Source organism: Pseudophryne corroboree, chromosome 3 (genome assembly GCF_028390025.1).
Source record: "Pseudophryne corroboree isolate aPseCor3 chromosome 3, aPseCor3.hap2, whole genome shotgun sequence".
Taxonomy (NCBI): Eukaryota; Metazoa; Chordata; class Amphibia; order Anura; family Myobatrachidae; genus Pseudophryne; species Pseudophryne corroboree.
In genome coordinates, this window is record NC_086446.1 from 114,810,053 (window position 1) to 114,822,438 (window position 12,386).

The 12,386-nt window shown below is 41.6% G+C and overlaps 41 non-coding genes and 14 pseudogenes across 41 annotated transcripts in view; all 55 read right to left on the minus strand.

Annotated features, from left to right (window-relative positions):
* Positions 1-102: 102 nt before the first annotated feature.
* On the minus strand, positions 103-222 carry LOC134894548 (5S ribosomal RNA; annotated as a pseudogene).
* Positions 223-329: 107 nt separating this feature from the next.
* LOC134893797 (5S ribosomal RNA) lies at positions 330-449 on the minus strand (annotated as a pseudogene).
* A 107-nt stretch (positions 450-556) lies between these two features.
* Positions 557-675, minus strand: LOC134884514 (5S ribosomal RNA). Its single transcript, XR_010168658.1, has one exon. It is a non-coding gene; the product is annotated as a 5S ribosomal RNA (ribosomal RNA).
* A 107-nt stretch (positions 676-782) lies between these two features.
* LOC135065112 (5S ribosomal RNA) lies at positions 783-901 on the minus strand. Its single transcript, XR_010251400.1, has one exon. It is a non-coding gene; the product is annotated as a 5S ribosomal RNA (ribosomal RNA).
* Positions 902-1,008: 107 nt separating this feature from the next.
* Positions 1,009-1,127, minus strand: LOC134887153 (5S ribosomal RNA; annotated as a pseudogene).
* A 107-nt stretch (positions 1,128-1,234) lies between these two features.
* Positions 1,235-1,353, minus strand: LOC135058583 (5S ribosomal RNA). The gene has a single exon (XR_010245010.1). It is a non-coding gene; the product is annotated as a 5S ribosomal RNA (ribosomal RNA).
* A 107-nt stretch (positions 1,354-1,460) lies between these two features.
* LOC134884909 (5S ribosomal RNA) lies at positions 1,461-1,579 on the minus strand. The gene has a single exon (XR_010169040.1). It is a non-coding gene; the product is annotated as a 5S ribosomal RNA (ribosomal RNA).
* A 107-nt stretch (positions 1,580-1,686) lies between these two features.
* LOC134890184 (5S ribosomal RNA) lies at positions 1,687-1,805 on the minus strand. Its single transcript, XR_010171330.1, has one exon. It is a non-coding gene; the product is annotated as a 5S ribosomal RNA (ribosomal RNA).
* A 107-nt stretch (positions 1,806-1,912) lies between these two features.
* Positions 1,913-2,031, minus strand: LOC135067107 (5S ribosomal RNA). Its single transcript, XR_010253332.1, has one exon. It is a non-coding gene; the product is annotated as a 5S ribosomal RNA (ribosomal RNA).
* A 107-nt stretch (positions 2,032-2,138) lies between these two features.
* Positions 2,139-2,257, minus strand: LOC135064832 (5S ribosomal RNA). Its single transcript, XR_010251129.1, has one exon. It is a non-coding gene; the product is annotated as a 5S ribosomal RNA (ribosomal RNA).
* A 107-nt stretch (positions 2,258-2,364) lies between these two features.
* On the minus strand, positions 2,365-2,483 carry LOC134894112 (5S ribosomal RNA; annotated as a pseudogene).
* Positions 2,484-2,590: 107 nt separating this feature from the next.
* LOC135067568 (5S ribosomal RNA) lies at positions 2,591-2,709 on the minus strand. Its single transcript, XR_010253780.1, has one exon. It is a non-coding gene; the product is annotated as a 5S ribosomal RNA (ribosomal RNA).
* A 107-nt stretch (positions 2,710-2,816) lies between these two features.
* Positions 2,817-2,935, minus strand: LOC134893253 (5S ribosomal RNA). The gene has a single exon (XR_010171655.1). It is a non-coding gene; the product is annotated as a 5S ribosomal RNA (ribosomal RNA).
* A 107-nt stretch (positions 2,936-3,042) lies between these two features.
* Positions 3,043-3,161, minus strand: LOC134901239 (5S ribosomal RNA). The gene has a single exon (XR_010174730.1). It is a non-coding gene; the product is annotated as a 5S ribosomal RNA (ribosomal RNA).
* Positions 3,162-3,268: 107 nt separating this feature from the next.
* Positions 3,269-3,387, minus strand: LOC135063209 (5S ribosomal RNA). Its single transcript, XR_010249545.1, has one exon. It is a non-coding gene; the product is annotated as a 5S ribosomal RNA (ribosomal RNA).
* Positions 3,388-3,494: 107 nt separating this feature from the next.
* Positions 3,495-3,613, minus strand: LOC134890196 (5S ribosomal RNA). The gene has a single exon (XR_010171332.1). It is a non-coding gene; the product is annotated as a 5S ribosomal RNA (ribosomal RNA).
* A 107-nt stretch (positions 3,614-3,720) lies between these two features.
* LOC134890208 (5S ribosomal RNA) lies at positions 3,721-3,839 on the minus strand. Its single transcript, XR_010171334.1, has one exon. It is a non-coding gene; the product is annotated as a 5S ribosomal RNA (ribosomal RNA).
* Positions 3,840-3,946: 107 nt separating this feature from the next.
* Positions 3,947-4,065, minus strand: LOC134901240 (5S ribosomal RNA). The gene has a single exon (XR_010174731.1). It is a non-coding gene; the product is annotated as a 5S ribosomal RNA (ribosomal RNA).
* Positions 4,066-4,172: 107 nt separating this feature from the next.
* LOC134900832 (5S ribosomal RNA) lies at positions 4,173-4,291 on the minus strand. The gene has a single exon (XR_010174335.1). It is a non-coding gene; the product is annotated as a 5S ribosomal RNA (ribosomal RNA).
* A 107-nt stretch (positions 4,292-4,398) lies between these two features.
* Positions 4,399-4,517, minus strand: LOC134886499 (5S ribosomal RNA). The gene has a single exon (XR_010170579.1). It is a non-coding gene; the product is annotated as a 5S ribosomal RNA (ribosomal RNA).
* A 107-nt stretch (positions 4,518-4,624) lies between these two features.
* LOC135064035 (5S ribosomal RNA) lies at positions 4,625-4,743 on the minus strand. Its single transcript, XR_010250350.1, has one exon. It is a non-coding gene; the product is annotated as a 5S ribosomal RNA (ribosomal RNA).
* Positions 4,744-4,850: 107 nt separating this feature from the next.
* LOC134886569 (5S ribosomal RNA) lies at positions 4,851-4,969 on the minus strand. Its single transcript, XR_010170652.1, has one exon. It is a non-coding gene; the product is annotated as a 5S ribosomal RNA (ribosomal RNA).
* Positions 4,970-5,076: 107 nt separating this feature from the next.
* Positions 5,077-5,195, minus strand: LOC135060724 (5S ribosomal RNA). Its single transcript, XR_010247116.1, has one exon. It is a non-coding gene; the product is annotated as a 5S ribosomal RNA (ribosomal RNA).
* Positions 5,196-5,302: 107 nt separating this feature from the next.
* LOC135067806 (5S ribosomal RNA) lies at positions 5,303-5,421 on the minus strand. The gene has a single exon (XR_010254015.1). It is a non-coding gene; the product is annotated as a 5S ribosomal RNA (ribosomal RNA).
* A 107-nt stretch (positions 5,422-5,528) lies between these two features.
* LOC135067773 (5S ribosomal RNA) lies at positions 5,529-5,647 on the minus strand. Its single transcript, XR_010253983.1, has one exon. It is a non-coding gene; the product is annotated as a 5S ribosomal RNA (ribosomal RNA).
* Positions 5,648-5,754: 107 nt separating this feature from the next.
* LOC135067807 (5S ribosomal RNA) lies at positions 5,755-5,873 on the minus strand. The gene has a single exon (XR_010254016.1). It is a non-coding gene; the product is annotated as a 5S ribosomal RNA (ribosomal RNA).
* Positions 5,874-5,980: 107 nt separating this feature from the next.
* Positions 5,981-6,099, minus strand: LOC134889334 (5S ribosomal RNA; annotated as a pseudogene).
* A 107-nt stretch (positions 6,100-6,206) lies between these two features.
* LOC135069129 (5S ribosomal RNA) lies at positions 6,207-6,325 on the minus strand. Its single transcript, XR_010255318.1, has one exon. It is a non-coding gene; the product is annotated as a 5S ribosomal RNA (ribosomal RNA).
* Positions 6,326-6,432: 107 nt separating this feature from the next.
* LOC134890578 (5S ribosomal RNA) lies at positions 6,433-6,551 on the minus strand (annotated as a pseudogene).
* Positions 6,552-6,658: 107 nt separating this feature from the next.
* Positions 6,659-6,778, minus strand: LOC134893798 (5S ribosomal RNA; annotated as a pseudogene).
* Positions 6,779-6,885: 107 nt separating this feature from the next.
* LOC134888513 (5S ribosomal RNA) lies at positions 6,886-7,004 on the minus strand (annotated as a pseudogene).
* Positions 7,005-7,111: 107 nt separating this feature from the next.
* Positions 7,112-7,230, minus strand: LOC135060726 (5S ribosomal RNA). The gene has a single exon (XR_010247118.1). It is a non-coding gene; the product is annotated as a 5S ribosomal RNA (ribosomal RNA).
* Positions 7,231-7,337: 107 nt separating this feature from the next.
* LOC135061467 (5S ribosomal RNA) lies at positions 7,338-7,456 on the minus strand. Its single transcript, XR_010247846.1, has one exon. It is a non-coding gene; the product is annotated as a 5S ribosomal RNA (ribosomal RNA).
* Positions 7,457-7,563: 107 nt separating this feature from the next.
* LOC134893135 (5S ribosomal RNA) lies at positions 7,564-7,682 on the minus strand (annotated as a pseudogene).
* Positions 7,683-7,789: 107 nt separating this feature from the next.
* On the minus strand, positions 7,790-7,907 carry LOC134895164 (5S ribosomal RNA; annotated as a pseudogene).
* Positions 7,908-8,014: 107 nt separating this feature from the next.
* On the minus strand, positions 8,015-8,133 carry LOC135063014 (5S ribosomal RNA). The gene has a single exon (XR_010249355.1). It is a non-coding gene; the product is annotated as a 5S ribosomal RNA (ribosomal RNA).
* A 107-nt stretch (positions 8,134-8,240) lies between these two features.
* Positions 8,241-8,359, minus strand: LOC134888514 (5S ribosomal RNA; annotated as a pseudogene).
* Positions 8,360-8,466: 107 nt separating this feature from the next.
* On the minus strand, positions 8,467-8,585 carry LOC135060728 (5S ribosomal RNA). The gene has a single exon (XR_010247119.1). It is a non-coding gene; the product is annotated as a 5S ribosomal RNA (ribosomal RNA).
* A 107-nt stretch (positions 8,586-8,692) lies between these two features.
* Positions 8,693-8,811, minus strand: LOC135061468 (5S ribosomal RNA). The gene has a single exon (XR_010247847.1). It is a non-coding gene; the product is annotated as a 5S ribosomal RNA (ribosomal RNA).
* Positions 8,812-8,918: 107 nt separating this feature from the next.
* Positions 8,919-9,037, minus strand: LOC134893136 (5S ribosomal RNA; annotated as a pseudogene).
* Positions 9,038-9,144: 107 nt separating this feature from the next.
* On the minus strand, positions 9,145-9,262 carry LOC134895165 (5S ribosomal RNA; annotated as a pseudogene).
* A 107-nt stretch (positions 9,263-9,369) lies between these two features.
* On the minus strand, positions 9,370-9,488 carry LOC134890219 (5S ribosomal RNA). Its single transcript, XR_010171335.1, has one exon. It is a non-coding gene; the product is annotated as a 5S ribosomal RNA (ribosomal RNA).
* Positions 9,489-9,595: 107 nt separating this feature from the next.
* LOC135066867 (5S ribosomal RNA) lies at positions 9,596-9,714 on the minus strand. The gene has a single exon (XR_010253104.1). It is a non-coding gene; the product is annotated as a 5S ribosomal RNA (ribosomal RNA).
* A 107-nt stretch (positions 9,715-9,821) lies between these two features.
* Positions 9,822-9,940, minus strand: LOC134890230 (5S ribosomal RNA). The gene has a single exon (XR_010171336.1). It is a non-coding gene; the product is annotated as a 5S ribosomal RNA (ribosomal RNA).
* Positions 9,941-10,047: 107 nt separating this feature from the next.
* Positions 10,048-10,166, minus strand: LOC134901241 (5S ribosomal RNA). Its single transcript, XR_010174732.1, has one exon. It is a non-coding gene; the product is annotated as a 5S ribosomal RNA (ribosomal RNA).
* Positions 10,167-10,273: 107 nt separating this feature from the next.
* LOC135063125 (5S ribosomal RNA) lies at positions 10,274-10,392 on the minus strand. Its single transcript, XR_010249463.1, has one exon. It is a non-coding gene; the product is annotated as a 5S ribosomal RNA (ribosomal RNA).
* Positions 10,393-10,499: 107 nt separating this feature from the next.
* On the minus strand, positions 10,500-10,618 carry LOC135068433 (5S ribosomal RNA). Its single transcript, XR_010254635.1, has one exon. It is a non-coding gene; the product is annotated as a 5S ribosomal RNA (ribosomal RNA).
* A 107-nt stretch (positions 10,619-10,725) lies between these two features.
* LOC134890242 (5S ribosomal RNA) lies at positions 10,726-10,844 on the minus strand. The gene has a single exon (XR_010171339.1). It is a non-coding gene; the product is annotated as a 5S ribosomal RNA (ribosomal RNA).
* Positions 10,845-10,951: 107 nt separating this feature from the next.
* LOC135063126 (5S ribosomal RNA) lies at positions 10,952-11,070 on the minus strand. Its single transcript, XR_010249464.1, has one exon. It is a non-coding gene; the product is annotated as a 5S ribosomal RNA (ribosomal RNA).
* A 107-nt stretch (positions 11,071-11,177) lies between these two features.
* Positions 11,178-11,296, minus strand: LOC135068434 (5S ribosomal RNA). The gene has a single exon (XR_010254636.1). It is a non-coding gene; the product is annotated as a 5S ribosomal RNA (ribosomal RNA).
* A 107-nt stretch (positions 11,297-11,403) lies between these two features.
* Positions 11,404-11,522, minus strand: LOC134890253 (5S ribosomal RNA). Its single transcript, XR_010171340.1, has one exon. It is a non-coding gene; the product is annotated as a 5S ribosomal RNA (ribosomal RNA).
* A 107-nt stretch (positions 11,523-11,629) lies between these two features.
* Positions 11,630-11,748, minus strand: LOC134894761 (5S ribosomal RNA; annotated as a pseudogene).
* A 107-nt stretch (positions 11,749-11,855) lies between these two features.
* Positions 11,856-11,974, minus strand: LOC135068292 (5S ribosomal RNA). The gene has a single exon (XR_010254496.1). It is a non-coding gene; the product is annotated as a 5S ribosomal RNA (ribosomal RNA).
* A 107-nt stretch (positions 11,975-12,081) lies between these two features.
* LOC134890265 (5S ribosomal RNA) lies at positions 12,082-12,200 on the minus strand. Its single transcript, XR_010171341.1, has one exon. It is a non-coding gene; the product is annotated as a 5S ribosomal RNA (ribosomal RNA).
* Positions 12,201-12,307: 107 nt separating this feature from the next.
* Positions 12,308-12,386, minus strand: part of LOC135062051 (5S ribosomal RNA) — a 119-nt gene continuing 40 nt past the window's right edge. The window contains exon 1 of the ribosomal RNA XR_010248412.1: positions 12,308-12,386. This exon is cut by the window's right edge and continues 40 nt beyond it. This is a non-coding gene — a ribosomal RNA (5S ribosomal RNA).

The following is a 12,386-nucleotide window of genomic DNA, read 5'->3' on the forward strand; positions in this document are numbered from 1 at the left end:
TTATGGTTTCTGTTAGAACTTTTCTACTTCTAACTACTGGTTCATAAATGAATACGTTTGAAAATGGAATGCATCAACAGAACGGTGTTGGCAGTATAAAAATATTTACAGCACCTATGTATTCCCAGGTGGTCTCACATCCAAGTACTAACCAGGCCCAACACTGCTTAGCTTCCAAGATCAGATGAGATTGGGCGTATCCAGTGTGGTGTGCCTGTAGATGAGCTTTATGGTTTCTGTTAGAACTTTTCTACTTCTAACTACTGGTTCATAAATGAATACGTTTGAAAATGGAATGCATCAACAGAACGGTGTTGGCAGTATAAAAATATTTACAGCACCTATGTATTCCCAGGTGGTCTCCCATCCAAGTACTAACCAGGCCCAACACTGCTTAGCTTCCAAGATCGGATGAGATTGGGCATATCCAGTATGGTGTGGCAGTAGAAGAGCTTTATGGTTTCTGTTAGTACTTTTCTACTTCTAACTACTGGTTCATAAATGAATACGTTTGAAAATGGAATGCATCAACAGAACGGTGTTGGCAGTATAAAAATATCTACAGCACCTTGTATTCCCAGGTGGTCTCTCATCCAAGTACTAACCAGGCCCAACACTGCTTAGCTTCCAAGATCAGATGAGATTGGGCGTATCCAGTGTAGTGTGGCTGTAGATGAGCTGAGTGGTTTCTGTTAGAACGTTTCTACTTCTAACTACTGGTTCATAAATGAATACGTTTGAAAATGGAATGCATCAACAGAACGGTGTTGGCAGTATAAAAATATCTACAGCACCTTGTATTCCCAGGTGGTCTCCCATCCAAGAACTAACCAGGCCCAACACTGCTTAGCTTCCAAGATCAGATGAGATTGGGCGTATCCAGTGTGGTGTGGCTGTAGATGAGCTTTGTGGTTTCTGTTTGAACTTTTCTACTTCTAACTACTGGTTCATAAATGAATACGTTTGAAAATGGAATGCATCAACAGAACGGTGTTGGCAGTATAAAAATATCTACAGCACCTTGTATTCCCAGGTGGTCTCCCATCCAAGAACTAACCAGGCCCAACACTGCTTAGCTTCCAAGATCAGATGAGATTGGGCATATCCAGTGTAGTGTGGCTGTAGATGAACTTTGTGGTTTCTGTTAGAACTTTTCTACTTCTAACTACTGGTTCATAAATGAATATGTTTTAAAATGGAATGCATCAACAGAACGGTGTTTGCAGTATAAAATTATCTACAGCACCTTGTATTCCCAGGTGGTCTCCCATCCAAGTACTAACCAGGCCCAACACTGCTTAGCTTCCAAGATCAGATGAGATTGGGCGTATCCAGTGTGGTGTGGCTGCAGATGAGCGTTATGGTTTCTGTTAGAACTTTTCTACTTCTAACTACTGGTTCATAAATGAATACATTTGAAAATGGAATGCATCAACAGAACGGTGTTGGCAGTATAAAAATATCTACAGCACCTTGTATTCCCAGGTGGTCTCCCATCCAAGTACTAACCAGGCCCAACACTGCTTAGCTTCCAAGATCAGATGAGATTGGGCATATCCAGTGTTGTGTGGCTGTAGATGAGCTTTGTGGTTTCTGTTAGAACTTTTCTACTTCTAACTGCTGGTTCATAAATGAATACGTTTGAAAATGGAATGCATCAACAGAACGGTGTTGGCAGTATAAAATTATCTACAGCACCTTGTATTCCCAGGTGGTCTCCCATCCAAGTACTAACCAGGCCCAACACTGCTTAGCTTCCAAGATCAGATGAGATTGGGCGTATCCAGTGTGGTGTGGCTGTAGATGAGCTTTGTGGTTTCTGTTAGAACTTTTCTACTTCTAACTGCTGGTTCATAAATGAATACGTTTGAAAATGGAATGCATCAACAGAACGGTGTTGGCAGTATAAAAATATCTACAGCACCTTGTATTCCCAGGTGGTCTCCCATCCAAGTACTAACCAGGCCAAACACTGCTTAGCTTCCAAGATCAGATGAGATTGGGCGTATCCAGTGTGGTGTGGCTGTAGATGAGCTTTGTGGTTTCTGTTAGAACTTTTCTACTTCTAACTGCTGGTTCATAAATGAATACGTTTGAAAATGGAATGCATCAACAGAACGGTGTTGGCAGTATAAAAATATCTACAGCACCTTGTATTCCCAGGTGGTCTCCCATCCAAGTACTAACCAGGCCCAACACTGCTTAGTTTCCAAGATCAGATGAGATTGGGCGTATCCAGTGTGGTGTGGCTGTAGATGAACTTTGTGGTTTCTGTTAGAACTTTTCTACTTCTAACTACTGGTTCATAAATGAATATGCTTTAAAATGGAATGCATCAACAGAACGGTGTTGGCAGTATAAAATTATCTACAGCACCTTGTATACCCAGGTGGTCTCCCATCCAAGTACTAACCAGGCCCAACATTGCTTAGCTTCCAAGATCAGATGAGATACGGCGTATCCAGTGTGGTGTGGCTGTAGATGAGCTTTATGGTTTCTGTTAGAACTTTTCTACTTCTAACTACTGGTTCATAAATGAATACATTTGAAAATGGAATGCATCAACAGAACGGTGTTGGCAGTATAAAAATATCTACAGCACCTTGTATTCCCAGGTGGTCTCCCATCCAAGTACTAACCAGGCCCAACACTGCTTAGCTTCCAAGATCAGATGAGATTGGGCGTATCCAGTGTAGTGTGGCAGTAGATGAGCTGAGTGGTTTCTGTTAGAACGTTTCTACTTCTAACTACTGGTTCATAAATGAATATGTTTGAAAATGGAATGCATCAACAGAACGGTGTTGGCAGTATAAAAATATCTACAGCACCTTGTATTCCCAGGTGGTCTCCCATCCAAGTACTAACCAGGCCCAACACTGCTTAACTTCCAAGATCAGATGAGATTGGGCGTATCCAGTGTGGTGTGGCTGTAGATGAGCTTTATGGTTTCTGTTAGAACTTTTCTACTTCTAACTACTGGTTCATAAATGAATACGTTTGAAAATGGAATGCATCAACAGAACGGTGTTGGCAGTATAAAAATATCTACAGCACCTTGTATTCCCAGGTGGTCTCCCATCAAAGTACTAACCAGGCCCAACACTGCTTAGCTTCCAAGATCAGATGAGATTGGGCGTATCCAGTGTGGTGTGGCTGTAGATGAGCTTTGTGGTTTCTGTTTGAACTTTTCTACTTCTAACTACTGGTTCATAAATGAATACGTTTGAAAATGGAATGCATCAACAGAACGGTGTTGGCAGTATAAAAATATCTACAGCACCTTGTATTCCCAGGTGGTCTCCCATCCAAGTACTAACCAGGCCCAACACTGCTTAGCTTCCAAGATCAGATGAGATTGGGCATATCCAATGTGGTGTGGCTGTAGATGAACTTTGTGGTTTCTGTTAGAACTTTTCTACTTCTAACTACTGGTTCATAAATGAATATGTTTTAAAATGGAATGCATCAACAGAACGGTGTTTGCAGTATAAAATTATCTACAGCACCTTGTATTCCCAGGTGGTCTCCCATCCAAGTACTAACCAGGCCCAACACTGCTTAGCTTCCAAGATCAGATGAGATTGGGCGTATCCAGTGTGGTGTGGCTGTAGATGAGCTTCATGGTTTCTGTTAGAACTTTTCTACTTCTAACTACTGGTTCATAAATGAATACATTTGAAAATGGAATGCATCAACAGAACGGTGTTGGCAGTATAAAAATATCTACAGCACCTTGTATTCCCAGGTGGTCTCCCATCCAAGTACTAACCAGGCCCAACACTGCTTAGCTTCCAAGATCAGATGAGATTGGGCGTATCCAGTGTGGTGTGGCTGTAGATGAGCTTTGTGGTTTCTGTTAGAACTTTTCTACTTGTAACTACTGGTTCATAAATGAATACGTTTGAAAATGGAATGCATCAACAGAACGGTGTTGGCAGTATAAAAATATCTACAGCACCTTGTATTCCCAGGTGGTCTCCCATCAAAGTACTAACCAGGCCCAACACTGCTTAGCTTCCAAGATCAGATGAGATTGGGCGTATCCAGTGTGGTGTGGCTGTAGATGAGCTTTGTGGTTTCTGTTTGAACTTTTCTACTTCTAACTACTGGTTCATGAATGAATACGTTTGAAAATGGAATGCATCAACAGAACGGTGTTTGCAGTATAAAATTATCTACAGCACCTTGTATTCCCAGGTGGTCTCCCATCCAAGTACTAACCAGGCCCAACACTGCTTAGCTTCCAAGATCAGATGAGATTGGGCGTATCCAGTGCGGTGTGGCTGTAGATGAGCTTTGTGGTTTCTGTTAGAACTTTTCTACTTTTATCTACTGGTTCATAAATGAATACGTTTGAAAATGGAATGCATCAACAGAACGGTGTTGGCAGTATAAAAATATCTACAGCACCTTGTATTCCCAGGTGGTCTCCCATCCAAGTACTAACCAGGCCTAACACTGCTTAGTTTCCAAGATCAGATGAGATTGGGCGTATCCAGTGTGGTGTGGCTGTAGATGAACTTTGTGGTTTCTGTTAGAACTTTTCTACTTCTAACTACTGGTTCATAAATGAATACGCTTTAAAATGGAATGCATCAACAGAACGGTGTTGGCAGTATAAAATTATCTACAGCACCTTGTATACCCAGGTGGTCTCCCATCCAAGTACTAACCAGGCCCAACACTGCTTAGCTTCCAAGATCAGATGAGATTGGGCGTATCCAGTGTGGTGTGGCTGTAGATGAGCTTTATGGTTTCTGTTAGAACTTTTCTACTTCTAACTACTGGTTCATAAATGAATACGTTTGAAAATGGAATGCATCAACAGAACGGTGTTGGCAGTATAAAAATATATACAGCACCTTGTATTCCCAGGTGGTCTCCCATCCAAGTACTAACCAGGCCCAACACTGCTTAGCTTCCAAGATCAGATGAGATTGGGCGTATCCAGTGTTGTGTGGCTGTAGATAAGCTTTGTGGTTTCTGTTAGAACTTTTCTACTTCTAAATACTGGTTCATAAATGAATACGTTTGAAAATGGAATGCATCAACAGAACGGTGTTGGCAGTATAAAAATATCTACAGCACCTTGTATTCCCAGGTGGTCTCCCATCCAAGTACTAACCAGGCCCAACACTGCTTAGCTTCCAAGATCAGATGAGATTGGGCGTATCCAGTGTAGTGTGGCTGTAGATGAGCTGAGTGGTTTCTGTTAGAACGTTTCTACTTCTAACTACTGGTTCATAAATGAATATGTTTGAAAATGGAATGCATCAACAGAACGGTGTTGGCAGTATAAAAATATCTACAGCACCTTGTATTCCCAGGTGGTCTCCCATCCAAGTACTAACCAGGCCCAACACTGCTTAGCTTCCAAGATCAGATGAGATTGGGCGTATCCAGTGTTGTGTGGCTGTAGATAAGCTTTGTGGTTTCTGTTAGAACTTTTCTACTTCTAAATACTGGTTCATAAATGAATACGTTTGAAAATGGAATGCATCAACAGAACGGTGTTGGCAGTATAAAAATATCTACAGCACCTTGTATTCCCAGGTGGTCTCCCATCCAAGTACTAACCAGGCCCAATACTGCTTAGCTTCCAAGATCAGATGAGATTGGGCGTATCCAGTGTGGTGTGGCTGTAAATTAGCTTTGTGGTTTCTGTTTGAACTTTTCTACTTCTAACTACTGGTTCATAAATGAATACGTTTGAAAATGGAATGCATCAACAGAACGGTGTTGGCAGTATAAAAATATCTACAGCACCTTGTATTCCCAGGTGGTCTCCCATCCAAGTACTAACCAGGCCCAACACTGCTTAGCTTCCAAGATCAGATGAGATTGGGCGTATCCAGTGTTGTGTGGCTGTAGATAAGCTTTGTGGTTTCTGTTAGAACTTTTCTACTTCTAAATACTGGTTCATAAATGAATACGTTTGAAAATGGAATGCATCAACAGAACGGTGTTGGCAGTATAAAAATATCTACAGCACCTTGTATTCCCAGGTGGTCTCCCATCCAAGTACTAACCAGGCCCAACACTGCTTAGCTTCCAAGATCAGATGAGACTGAGCGTATCCAGTGTTGTGTGGCTGTAGATAAGCTTTGTGGTTTCTGTTAGAACTTTTCTACTTCTAAATACTGGTTCATAAATGAATACGTTTGAAAATGGAATGCATCAACAGAACGGTGTTGGCAGTATAAAAATATCTACAGCACCTTGTATTCCCAGGTGGTCTCCCATCCAAGTACTAACCAGGCCCAACACTGCTTAGCTTCCAAGATCAGATGATATTGGGCGTATCCAGTGTGGTGTGGCTGTAGATGAGCTTTGTGGTTTCTGTTAGAACTTTTCTACTTCTAACTACTGGTTCATAAATGAATACTTTTGAAAATGGAATGCATCAACAGTACGGTGTTGGCAGTATAAAAATATCTACAGCACCTTGTATTCCCAAGTGGTCTCCCATCCAAGTACTAACCAGGCTCAACACTGTTTAGCTTCCTAGATCAGATGAGATTGGGCGTATCCAGTGTGGTGTGGCTGTAGATGAGCTTTGTGGTTTCTGTTAGAACTTTTCTACTTCTAACTACTGGTTCATAAATGAATACGTTTGAAAATGGAATGCATCAACAGAACGGTGTTGGCAGTATAAAAATATTTACAGCACCTATGTATTCCCAGGTGGTCTCCCATCCAAGTACTAACCAGGCCCAACACTGCTTAGCTTCCAAGATCGGATGAGATTGGGCATATCCAGTATGGTGTGGCAGTAGAAGAGCTTTATGGTTTCTGTTAGTACTTTTCTACTTCTAACTACTGGTTCATAAATGAATACGTTTGAAAATGGAATGCATCAACAGTACGGTGTTGGCAGTATAAAAATATCTACAGCACCTTGTATTCCCAGGTGGTCTCACATCCAAGTACTAACCAGGCCCAACACTGCTTAGCTTCCAAGATCAGATGAGATTGGGCGTATCCAGTGTGGTGTGCCTGTAGATGAGCTTTATGGTTTCTGTTAGAACTTTTCTACTTCTAACTACTGGTTCATAAATGAATACGTTTGAAAATGGAATGCATCAACAGAACGGTGTTGGCAGTATAAAAATATCTACAGCACCTTGTATTCCCAGGTGGTCTCCCATCCAAGTACTAACCAGGCCCAACACTGCTTAGCTTCCAAGATCAGATGAGATTGGGCGTATCCAGTGTAGTGTGGCTGTAGATGAGCTGAGTGGTTTCTGTTAGAACGTTTCTACTTCTAACTACTGGTTCATAAATGAATATGTTTGAAAATGGAATGCATCAACAGAACGGTGTTGGCAGTATAAAAATATCTACAGCACCTTGTATTCCCAGGTGGTCTACCATCCAAGTACTAACCAGGCCCAACACTGCTTAGCTTCCAAGATCAGATGAGATTGGGCGTATCCAGTGTGGTGTGGCTGTAGATGAGCTTCGAGGTTTCTGTTAGAACTTTTCTACTTCTAACTACTGGTTCATAAATGAATACGTTTGAAAATGGAATGCATCAACAGAACGGTGTTGGCAGTATAAAAATATATACAGCACCTTGTATTCCCAGATGGTCTCCCAGCCAAGTAATAACCAGGCCCAATACTGCTTAGCTTCCAAGATCAGATGAGATTGGGCGTATCCAGTGTGGTGTGGCTGTAGATGAGCTTTGTGGTTTCTGTTTGAACTTTTCTACTTCTAACTACTGGTTCATAAATGAATACATTTGAAAATTGAATGCATCAACAGAACGGTGTTGGAAGTATAAAAATGTCTACAGCACCTTGTATTCCCAGGTGGTCTCCCATCCAAGTACTAACCAGGCCCAACACTGCTTAGCTTCCAAGATCAGATGAGATTGGGCATATCCATTGTGGTGTGCTGTTGATGAACTTTGTGGTTTCTGTTAGAACTTTTCTACTTCTAACTACTGGTTCATAAATGAATACGTTTGAAAATGGAATGCATCAACAGAACGTTGTTGGCAGTATAAAAATATCTACAGCACCTTGTATTCCCAGGTGATCTCCCACCCAAGTACTAACCAGGCCCAACACTGCTTAGCTTCCAAGATCAGATGAGATTGGGCGTATCCAGTGTGGTGTGGCTGTAGATGAGCTTTGCGGTTTCTGTTTGAACTTTTCTACTTCTAACTACTGGTTCATAAATGAATACGTTTGAAAATGGAATGCATCAACAGTACGGTGTTGGCAGTATAAAAATATCTACAGCACCTTGTATTCCCAGGTGGTCTCACATCCAAGTACTAACCAGGCCCAACACTGCTTAGCTTCCAAGATCAGATGAGATTGGGCGTATCCAGTGTGGTGTGCCTGTAGATGAGCTTTATGGTTTCTGTTAGAACTTTTCTACTTCTAACTACTGGTTCATAAATGAATACGTTTGAAAATGGAATGCATCAACAGAACGGTGTTGGCAGTATAAAAATATCTACAGCACCTTGTATTCCCAGGTGGTCTCCCATCCAAGTACTAACCAGGCCCAACACTGCTTAGCTTCCAAGATCAGATGAGATTGGGCGTATCCAGTGTAGTGTGGCTGTAGATGAGCTGAGTGGTTTCTGTTAGAACGTTTCTACTTCTAACTACTGGTTCATAAATGAATATGTTTGAAAATGGAATGCATCAACAGAACGGTGTTGGCAGTATAAAAATATCTACAGCACCTTGTATTCCCAGGTGGTCTACCATCCAAGTACTAACCAGGCCCAACACTGCTTAGCTTCCAAGATCAGATGAGATTGGGCGTATCCAGTGTGGTGTGGCTGTAGATGAGCTTCGAGGTTTCTGTTAGAACTTTTCTACTTCTAACTACTGGTTCATAAATGAATACGTTTGAAAATGGAATGCATCAACAGAACGGTGTTGGCAGTATAAAAATATATACAGCACCTTGTATTCCCAGATGGTCTCCCAGCCAAGTAATAACCAGGCCCAATACTGCTTAGCTTCCAAGATCAGATGAGATTGGGCGTATCCAGTGTGGTGTGGCTGTAGATGAGCTTTGTGGTTTCTGTTTGAACTTTTCTACTTCTAACTACTGGTTCATAAATGAATACATTTGAAAATTGAATGCATCAACAGAACGGTGTTGGAAGTATAAAAATGTCTACAGCACCTTGTATTCCCAGGTGGTCTCCCATCCAAGTACTAACCAGGCCCAACACTGCTTAGCTTCCAAGATCAGATGAGATTGGGCATATCCATTGTGGTGTGCTGTTGATGAACTTTGTGGTTTCTGTTAGAACTTTTCTACTTCTAAATACTGGTTCATAAATGAATACGTTTGAAAATGGAATGCATCAACAGAACGGTGTTGGCAGTATAAAAATATCTACAGCACCTTGTATTCCCAGGTGGTCTCCCATCCAAGTACTAACCAGGCCCAACACTGCTTAGCTTCCAAGATCAGATGAGATTGGGCGTATCCAGTGTGGTGTGGCTGTAGATGAGCTTTATGGTTTCTGTTAGAACTTTTCTACTTCTAACTACTGGTTCATAAATGAATACGTTTGAAAATGGAATGCATCAACAGAACGGTGTTGGCAGTATAAAAATATCTACAGCACCTTGTATTCCCAGGTGGTCTCCCATCAAAGTACTAACCAGGCCCAACACTGCTTAGCTTCCCAGATCAGATGAGATTGGGCGTATCCAGTGTGGTGTGGCTGTAGATGAGCTTCATGGTTTCTGTTAGAACTTTTCTACTTCTAACTACTGGTTCATAAATGAATACATTTGAAAATGGAATGCATCAACAGAACGGTGTTGGCAGTATAAAAATATCTACAGCACCTTGTATTCCCAGGTGGTCTCCCATCCAAGTACTAACCAGGCCCAACACTGCTTAGCTTCCAAGATCAGATGAGATTGGGCGTATCCAGTGTGGTGTGGCTGTAGATGAGCTTTGTGGTTTCTGTTAGAACTTTTCTACTTGTAACTACTGGTTCATAAATGAATACGTTTGAAAATGGAATGCATCAACAGAACGGTGTTGGCAGTATAAAAATATCTACAGCACCTTGTATTCCCAGGTGGTCTCCCATCAAAGTACTAACCAGGCCCAACACTGCTTAGCTTCCAAGATCAGATGAGATTGGGCGTATCCAGTGTGGTGTGGCTGTAGATGAGCTTTGTGGTTTCTGTTAGAACTTTTCTACTTCTAACTACTGGTTCATAAATGAATATGTTTGAAAATGGAATGCATCAACAGAACGGTGTTGGCAGTATAAAAATATCTACAGCACCTTGTATTCCCAGGTGGTCTCCCATCCAAGTACTAACCAGGACCAACACTGCTTAGCTTCCAAGATCAGATGAGATTGGGCGTATCCAGTGTGGTGTGGCTGTAGATGAGCTTTGTGGTTTCTGTTTGAACTTTTCTACTTCTAACTACTGGTTCATAAATGAATACATTTGAAAATGGAATGCATCAACAGAACGGTGTTGGCAGTATAAAAATATCTACAGCACCTTGTATTCCCAGGTGGTCTCCCATCCAAGTGCTAACCAGGCCCAACACTGCTTAGCTTCCAAGATCAGATGAGATTGGGCGTATCCAGTGTGGTGTGGCTGTAGATGAGCTTTGTGGTTTCTGTTAGAACTTTTCTACTTCTAACTACTGGTTCATAAATGAATACATTTGAAAATGGAATGCATCAACAGAACGGTGTTGGCAGTATAAAAATATCTACAGCACCTTGTATTCCCAGGTGGTCTCCCATCCAAGTACTAACCAGGCCCAACACTGCTTAGCTTCCAAGATCAGATGAGATTGGGCGTATCCAGTGTGGTGTGGCTGTAGATGAACTTTGTGGTTTCTGTTAGAACTTTTCTACTTCTAACTACTGGTTCATAAATGAATACGTTTTAAAATGGAATGCATCAACAGAACGGTGTTGGCAGTATAAAAATATCTACAGCACCTTGTATTCCCAGGTGGTCTCCCATCCAAGTACTAACCAGGACCAACACTGCTTAGCTTCCAAGATCAGATGAGATTGGGCGTATCCAGTGTGGTGTGGCTGTAGATGAGCTTTGTGGTTTCTGTTTGAACTTTTCTACTTCTAACTACTGGTTCATAAATGAATACATTTGAAAATGGAATGCATCAACAGAACGGTGTTGGCAGTATAAAAATATCTACAGCACCTTGTATTCCCAGGTGGTCTCCCATCCAAGTGCTAACCAGGCCCAACACTGCTTAGCTTCCAAGATCAGATGAGATTGGGCGTATCCAGTGTGGTGTGGCTGTAGATGAGCTTTGTGGTTTCTGTTAGAACTTTTCTACTTCTAACTACTGGTTCATAAATGAATACATTTGAAAATGGAATGCATCAACAGAACGGTGTTGGCAGTATAAAAATATCTACAGCACCTTGTATTCCCAGGTGGTCTCCCATCCAAGTACTAACCAGGCCCAACACTGCTTAGCTTCCAAGATCAGATGAGATTGGGCGTATCCAGTGTGGTGTGGCTGTAGATGAACTTTGTGGTTTCTGTTAGAACTTTTCTACTTCTAACTACTGGTTCATAAATGAATACGTTTTAAAATGGAATGCATCAACAGAACGGTGTTGGCAGTATAAAATTATCTACAGCACCTTGTATTCCCAGGTAGTCTTCCATCCAAGTACTAACCAGTCCCAACACTGCTTAGCTTCCTAGATCAAATGAGATTGGGCGTATCCAGTGTGGTGTGGCTGTAGATAAGCTTTATGGTTTCTGTTAGAACTTTTCTACTTCTAACTACTGGTTCATAAATGAATAAGTTTGAAAATGGAATGCATCAACAGAACGGTGTTGGCAGTATAAAAATATCTACAGCACCTTGTATTCCCATGTGGTCTCCCATCCAAGTACTACCCAAGCCCAACACTGCTTAGTTTCCAAGATCAGATGAGATTGGGCGTATCCAGTGTGGTGTGGCTGTAGATGAACTTTCTGGTTTCTGTTAGAACTTTTCTACTTCTAACTACTGGTTCATAAATGAATACGTTTGAAAATGGAATGCATCAACAGAACGGTGTTGGTAGTATAAAAATATCTACAGCACCTTGTATTCCCAGGTGGTCTCCCATCCAAGTACTAACCAGGCCCAACACTGCTTAGCTTCCAAGATCAGATGAGATTGGGCGTATCCAGTGTGGTGTGGCTGTAGATGAGCTTTATGGTTTCTGTTAGAACTTTTCTACTTCTAACTACTGGTTCATAAATGAATACATTTGAAAATGGAATGCATCAACAGAACGGTGTTGGCAGTATAAAAATATCTACAGCACCTTGTATTCCCAGGTGGTCTCCCATCCAAGTACTAACCAGGCCCAACACTGCTTAGCTTCCAAGATC